At 44.9% G+C, this 7779-nt stretch overlaps 1 long non-coding RNA gene across 1 annotated transcript; it reads left to right on the forward strand.

Annotated features, from left to right (window-relative positions):
* Positions 1-4808: 4808 nt before the first annotated feature.
* LOC308047696 lies at positions 4809-7388 on the forward strand. Its single transcript, XR_013923059.1, has 3 exons — positions 4809-4872; positions 5836-5933; positions 7168-7388. It is a non-coding gene; the product is annotated as an uncharacterized lncRNA (long non-coding RNA).
* The last annotated feature ends 391 nt before the right edge of the window (positions 7389-7779 follow it).

Raw genomic sequence — 7779 nt, forward strand, 5'->3', positions numbered from 1 at the left:
GTAATTAGTTTCCTACATGGTTTGGGTCAATTTGCTCATGTTCTCTGAGCTTCAGCTGTCCTGTTTGTAAAATCGAGAAAATGATTCTGTTTTTCTGCCAACAACTAAATACTTCAAGAAGTTTCAATAAAAGTGTTTAATAAGCTTTATGTCTTTTTAACATAGCTCCAGAGCAAAATACCTTCCCTGCAGCTCTTTCATCTTGTGTCTCTGTGTTACTGGCCCTTCTCTAGCCACTCTGCAAATACCTGGAGGGAGCAAAACAACTCTGTTAGACAGGGCTTGGTTTACATCCAGATTACATAATGTTTGCAGGAGCTGGGTTTAGCAGAAATCAGATTCACACACCCATCCTGTTGGTGAGCAGGCAGTGGGAGTGAGACGGCCAGTACACAGTGACGGCTGCAATGTGAAGACAGTTTGTGAGCAAAATGGTAAAAGCCACCAGTACTTTTTGTACTGAGTAGTTCCGAATATCACAGGTAGGATGTTCTTTTGATGACAGTGTGATAAAAGGGCTTGGAAAGCTCCAGTTCCAGCCAAAATGTCTTGGTGTTGGGACTGAGGTCCTGGAGGAGCCCTGTCAGCTCTCTGGCACTTGTTTGCCTGGTCGTAGGGTGGAGAGGTGGTGGGGGAGCCTGCGGAGGGGTGATGAGCAGCTGCCAGCACCTCCTTTCTCTGGGGCGCCTCGTCTGCCCTTCCAGGAGACCTCGTGCTCCCTGGGGCTCCCCTGCCCACGGGGACCGTCCCGTGGCGTGGCTTGCTCTGCTGCAGCTCAGCAGGTTCCCGGGTGTGGAAAATTCCCGCTGCTGTCAGTGCAGCAAAGGCAGGATCTGTGTCTGGAGGGGCAGAGGTTGTTCCCAAGGCTCTTGAGCAACAGACAGGAGAGCTGCTGCAGTTCAGAGCCACCGATTCCCTGGAAATCATTAAATGGGTATAAAATTAACCCAACCACAAGACCCATTTTGAAGTTTGTATGTGCCACCATTTCCCCCCCTGAACTTTGATAGACTTTTTTTGAAAAAAAAATAAAAACAAAGCTGCAGGGAGGCGAGGGAAGTAGAAGGAGTCTGATGGTGACAGAGCAGAGGGATTGAAGGATAAAGCTTGTGTGAGGGTGATGGTGCTGCACACAATGGTGTGGGCGGTTGTGACCGTCTCCCTAAAAAGCCGTTCTTCTGACATTTGTTAGCAGTTGCTGTTGGCATACTAGTCAAACTTGCTGGGCACTGGGAGCATTAATTAATTCACATGTGCAAGATGTATTGAAACCAAAAACCTTTCAATTTTATATAGACTTTAGTTCAATTTCATTAACGGTTTTAATTTTTTTTTAATATTCTGTGGAATGCTTGTTCCAAATCTAAGTTATTCTGACGTGGTCTTGTTTGGTTTTTTTGTTCAAAGTTTCTCCTATCTTACCTGAAGAACTTGTTTAATATAGGTGCAATTTGGTCTCTCTTGGGGTAGAATACCACACTTTTCTTTTTGAAGTGATTTGCTGTTGATCCCTACAGGTTTCAAAATTTTGGGAAAACCATCCACAAAGTAGTTTTTTTGCCCTATTTCAATTTTGCCCCTTGGCTTTTGATCTTGCACTGAAGATCAGTTATTAGAAGTATGCTGTGTTTCATTGCAATGCTTTCCAGAATATTTTCCATACACCAGAAAATAAATTTCCCTTGGTTTATAATTAGCTTTTTAAAATCACACTTCTAGTTCATCAAGTCAATTAAAGCCTTCACTGGTACACTCTTGTATCAAGGTGTTGCTAAATATTTTCAGTTGCTTGACCCCTATATGAGGCAAAGTGGGTTTATTTGAAGTCCACTTTGCTGCAGCTTTCCTGAGAAAACCAAAGAATATTTTGCCAGTGGGAGAAAAAAATTATTTATGTGGTCTTTAGAGATTAAAAAGAACAGGGCTTAATGAGAGCAAAGCTATTTCTTTGGTGTATAAAAAGAATCAGAGTAAAGAGAAATTATCAGTTGCCATGGAAAAGAAATCACTAATCCATTGTACAAACATTTTAAACCACAGTTCTTTATTTTTGCAAAGTTCAGCATGGCCAGGTTGGTTGCTCTGGTCCTGCTGGTTTGGAGGAGGCGAAGCCATGGGGAGCTCATGGGAACTGCCAGGTTCCAGGCTGGCATCCGAATGTAAAGGCTTCACTTCAGTGTCTTGTGTGTCATTTCATTGGTATCTAAAATGAGGACTGCAAGTGGTCTGTAAATCCAGATCTTGGGAACTTCACAAGAAGTACTTGCTCTGCTGCGATGAATGTAATAGAAAAATCAGGGCAAATTATTCTCAGTTCTGTAGTATTCACATTTCCATGTGCACTGAAGCTTTACTGGAATTGCTTGTGAAATGCAAAGCTTGAATGCTAGAAGCAAATCAGAAATTCTGTCGTTTTTGCTAATTTTCAGGCACATACTACAGATGTATTAAATGAAGAATCTGTATTGGTTTCAATCCACTTGGCTTTACGCATCCAGAAGGATATTGGTAGATTCTACTCTTTGGCTTTCACAATGACCGTGGTTGTTTTTTATCCACTTTGTGGGTACGTTGCTGAGCAAAAGCTCCGGCAAGCCCAGCCCTGGGTGCAGTGGAAGAGGGTCCAAGCAGAGAGACAAAGGTGCCTTTGAGTAACAATCCAACCTGTTCAACAAGCTGGAAGAGAGTGGTCAAATAAATAGCTCTGTGGTTTCCAAGTGACTCCCAGCTGTTATTTATAGCATTGCAGGCACTCTGCCCCGTGTTCGCTGGCAGTATCCCCATTCGGCCCTGCTGCGATGAGCCCAGCTCAGCACTGGGCTCCACTTGTCCACTGAGGCTCTCCTGTCCTGGCTTGGAGCTGCTCTCCTGACTTCTTTCCGTCACTCGTTATTTTGGCTGTGGCTGTCATGACAAATGGCTTTGGTTTAGTTTGTGCCTCCTGGGCAGGTGAATGAAATCACGCCGTGGTGCGGGGGCACTGGGTTCCTGCCAGCCTTGGCTGCGGTGATGCTGGGCATGGGCGAGCTCCGTGCCCTCAGGAAGCGGCGTGACACTAGGGTGCTTGATTTACTGATGCCCATAGGGACTGGAGTGGGTTGCCGTGGAGTGGTTTCTCACAGATCTCTTGGGAGACTCTGATCCAAGAAAAGCAGCCTTCCTCTGTGCCTCCTATTGCAAATGTGAGGACTCAATACATCCATCTTTTAAAGCTGTTTTTTCCACAGACTGTGCTTTGCATGACTATGGAAGTTGGAGAGCAAGTACAAACTTTAAGTGTAGCAGGGTCAGATGCTGGGACACCCAAGGGTGTCAGCAGCAGTGCCTGCTGAGGATTAGCACCCTGGTTCAACATGTTGGGACAGTTCCTGCTCTCCAGAGCTTCCTTGGCTGATGCCTCACTGCACTGCCAGCCTGTAGCACACGGGAAACTCGGGCAGTTGAGGAGGATTTGGGTTTATTATTTTTTGGGTTATTATTTGGGTTTTTTTGGGTTATTATTTTTTCTGAATAACTTCTTCAGCTGTATTAGGTGAAGAAAGAACAAGACACTTGTAGCTTCTTATTGTAGTTTCTCGAAGGTCTCGTCTTCTGGAAACAGCTTGGTGCAAATTGCAGTAATGGGGATCATATTTTAGAGAAGGAACCAGCAGAAAGAAACACGAGTTTTAGACTTATGAGAAATGCCAAAAAAAGGGGGGACAGGAGAAGCTGTGTGTCTCCAAGAATCAAACCCTCAGTGTGTCTGGCCACTGATATTCTGGGCAATCAGGGCTAGTGAAGGATTTTAAACTCTAAGTCTTAGCCTTAAATGGTCTGTGTGCCTCCATCTGTAAAATAATATTTTCATACTCACAGCAATGCTGTGAAGATTCAGTGATGTTTGTGTCTTGCTATCAACATTGTAATTATTGCTGTTGAGTGGAAAATGGAGTGGTTCTTCAAAGACAATTGTCTGTACCTGTGCTGTAAATGAAAGAAATTGGTTTACTCGTTCCATTCAGTACATTATCAAGCAGCCTGCAAAATGTCTCTGAAAGAATCAAAGTCCCACTTTGAGGTCTAGGAGTGAGAAAGTCCATTAAGCTGTGCTCTACCAATTTGATTAGCAAACCTATAACTTAAAATCAATGCGAGTGGCCTCTTCCCAGTAGCTTAAATGCCCTTCCTTGTGCTCGGGGAGATTTTAAACAGTGTTTTGAGTTGTTGCTTTGGTTAAATCTTGACTGACTGGAGTCAAGCCTGATACTAAGTGAATTATATGCCATTTCCCCCGCTGTTTGTCATGTACCTAAGAGATACTGTTTAGGTTTTGACCTTGAAGTTTGTTCCTGCTGTCTCATATGAATTGAACCTCAGCCAATCCTGTTACATTTCTTGAGCTGGAGGGGATCCCTCTCCGGCTGGCCCTGCCCTGGGCACATCCCAGAGGGCAGCGCCAAGAGGAGTGCCCATGAGAGGCTGCTTGGCCCTTCGTCTGCCGTACCCCTTCGTCAGCCTTGCGTACAAGTGTTGTGACATCTGGTCTGTACGTTCCTGATGCCTGCCTTGCCTCTTCTTAATGCCTTCCAATAAGAGATAATTGCTGGCTAGTATCAATATTTGCAAAGAGATTTACAAGCTATTCCAATATTTCACTGTAGTTATTTTAAGAAAACCAGCCTAACTTCTCACCTAATCTGCTGCAGCCTCAGCTCAATACTTGTCCTAGGTTGGATCGACCCCTTTAGCACAGCAGCACTTTAACTGCATTTCTTTCCATTTTAGGTTTGCAGAACAGGCAATTTTCTTCTTTTTCTGCATCTTTGCAATCATGCTCTTCTCCAGGGATCCCAAATTCATTCCAGGTTGAGCAAGCTTGTTTGCACCGGGGTAAGACTTTATTTTCATTGCACTGTCATATTTTTCAATAGGCTTTCCAAGTCATTGAGATTCTGGGGTTTCTCATTGTATCGCTTAACACTATTGCTCAGGTTTCCTGGAATAAATTAAGCTGAGCTTTGAGAAGCAGAGCCAGCTTTATTGTTTCTTTCTCTTGGAGGAGGTACATGAAACCCAGTGGGAAGTTGTCACGTGTGTATCTGAGGCCATCCCTAGGGTTTTAATGTTGAGAATGCTGTTTATAGGTACATTTGCAGTGAAATACTGAACTCTTTATGCACTGGAGGTCTGGAGGCTGAAGATGGATGGCAAGAGCTCATCCCTTGTGCTATCCTGTCTGTTTGATGAGTTTGTCTCCCTTGTGCCATCCATACCTTGGGAGGATGAATGGATATAGCAGTTGGTGTGAGAGGGGGTGGTGTTATTTCTTAACGTAAGAGACCTTCATTTTATTTTTCAATAAAACCTAGCTTAATAAATGATTCCTTAATACAGCAAAGTAATTATAGACTTTTTCCTCATCAGTTAATAGTTCCTTACAATCAAAAACATGCTTAAGCTCTTTACTGTATGGAGCTTGCCTTTCACCATATAGTCTGATCGTTTTCCAAAGAGGTCTGGGCTCTGCATTCCTTCTTCCTTGCAATGAGCTGGGGAAATTTGTCCTCGCAACCCGTCATGGACTGACCACAATTCCCCAAGCAAAACAGTCAGAGCATCAGTGTGGTGGGGATTAGATCTTGGTGTTTACATTTGCAGAGCAGTTTTCTAGGGGTTTCAAAGCCCATCTTAGAAATGCAACTCGACAGGGAATTAAAAAGAAAAGAACTGTGAACAATGAATCTTGTTCAAACCTGATGGAAACTTGTGATCTTCTTTTGTAAATCCCTGTTCTCATAAACTTTGTTGTTTTACAGGCTTTTTCTTACCAGTGTTTCTGCTGTTTTTGGACAGGTTTATCTCAGATGCGGTTACTGGAATCACCATTGTGATTATTTTGTTCTTCTTCCCTTCGCAAAAACCTTCCTTCAGGTGGTGGTTTGACCTGAAAGGTGGGTAGGGGGCCCCTCCGGGCGGGACTGTGCGCTCACCTGTGCGCTGGTGGGCCGGCACAGAGCAGGAGCCAGCGCTGCCCCACCCCGGGCCCGCGCGAGCCCCGCAGCTGCCCCGGCGGGCTGCAGCACCGCGGGCTGGAGGGGCGGTTGCACAGAGGGTCTTTCCCTGCAGTGCCAGGAGAGGTTCGGTAGCCGCTGCCCTGCTGCTGGTTGCAGGAGTGACTCAAATGCTCACACAGCTGTCAGAGATAACGCTCTGGTGGGCTGAAGGAAACTGAAATCAGTGTTGCTTTGCTGACTGCGAAGCAGAGGTTTGGTTGCTGACTCCCAAACAGCTCCTGTCCCTCAGGTGGGAGCAGGAACCTCCCAGAGGGCAGAACTGGGCGAGTTATCCATATTCAGAAATAACGGCCCTTCCTCAGTCCCTAGAATGACTCAGAATGTAAACTCCTAGTGCCCAAACTCACCAGCAGGTTCTGGTACCAGGAGTCTTCTTTTGTGGTCTTGAGTTTCTCTTTTCGAGTAGCAATGAGATACAAATTGTAATTCATAAGCCACTTGGTGTTAATGTGGAGATGCAGCTGATGAAGGCCCTTCATGGATGATGCAGCACTGCCCAGGGTCTGTGGGAACAAAATACCAGTTACTGCTGTTGCTCTGATTCATGCACACTTGTCATGTTGTTCATATGCAGGAAGATGTTGAACCAGCTCCTCTGGGTAAAAGAGGTGTGCCCTTGTTCAGCAGAAAATTGCAGTCCCATTAGTGCATCCTTCCATATGACAGGGCTCACTTCACCATGAATGGGCTCTTTGCTGTAAAACTTGCTGGCTATTGAACAGCAAGTGGAGAATTAATAATATCTTCATAATTCAAATGTTAGAAAATTTCCTCCTTCCACAGACTACCATCTGTTGAAGATAATGTTTGTCTGTTACAGAGAAAAAATTAACCTGATATTAAATGTTCCCTCAAGAAAGCCTCAAAGAAATCTTGAAGTTCTAGAATTTATTTATTTATTTATTTATTTATCTATTGTAAGATTTGATGTTAACTTAAATGGTCTCTTGATTGTCTGCCTTAAGAGCTTCCATATGTATATTTTATCAGCAACTCATGTTTAGTAAGCTCCAGCCCTGGTGTCAGGTCCATGAGCTCGTTGTATCAGATGATGACTGACATGGTCCTCTTTGGATGGGTGTTTGACGTGAGGGTTTTTTTCTTCATTTAGCACCAAACACGGAGATGCAGCCCTTGTTGACTTGGAGGAAGGCCCAAGAGACGGTGCCCTGGAACATCATCTTGCTGCTCGGAGGAGGCTTTGCCATGGCCAAGGGCTGTGAGGTGAGACCTGCTGCAGACACTACGTTGCAGTCATCCTGTCTGACGGAGTTGGATCTTATCAGAGTGTCATTTGGGTTCTTGTTTGCCTCTGGGAGATTTGCATCTACAGGGTCACAGCTCCTGAAGGACGTGTTTTGCAGCTCCAAGTCATGATGTTATGGAGCAGATAACTAAGGAGGTTAAGACATCTTGCAGCTCCTTTCAAACTGCTTGTTGTTACACACCTTGAGGACACTTCCCACAGGTGCTTGTGTGGGTCGGTGAAGGTTGTGTGTAATTTGCAGTTCTAGGAGGGTTCCATTTATGTTCAGGGAGGCGAGAGCTTTGCTCTCCAGCTTGTTTGTTTTCCCTTTCTGCAGGAGTCTGGTTTGTCTGTCTGGATAGGAGGCTGCCTGCATCCCTTGGAGGGCGTACCACCGCCTGTGGCTGTCATCCTCATCACAACTGTCATCGCCTTGTTCACGGAGTTTGCCAGCAACACGACCACCATTATCATCTT

This window comes from Nesoenas mayeri, assembly GCF_963082525.1.
Source record: "Nesoenas mayeri genome assembly, chromosome: 19".
NCBI lineage: Eukaryota > Metazoa > Chordata > Aves > Columbiformes > Columbidae > Nesoenas > Nesoenas mayeri.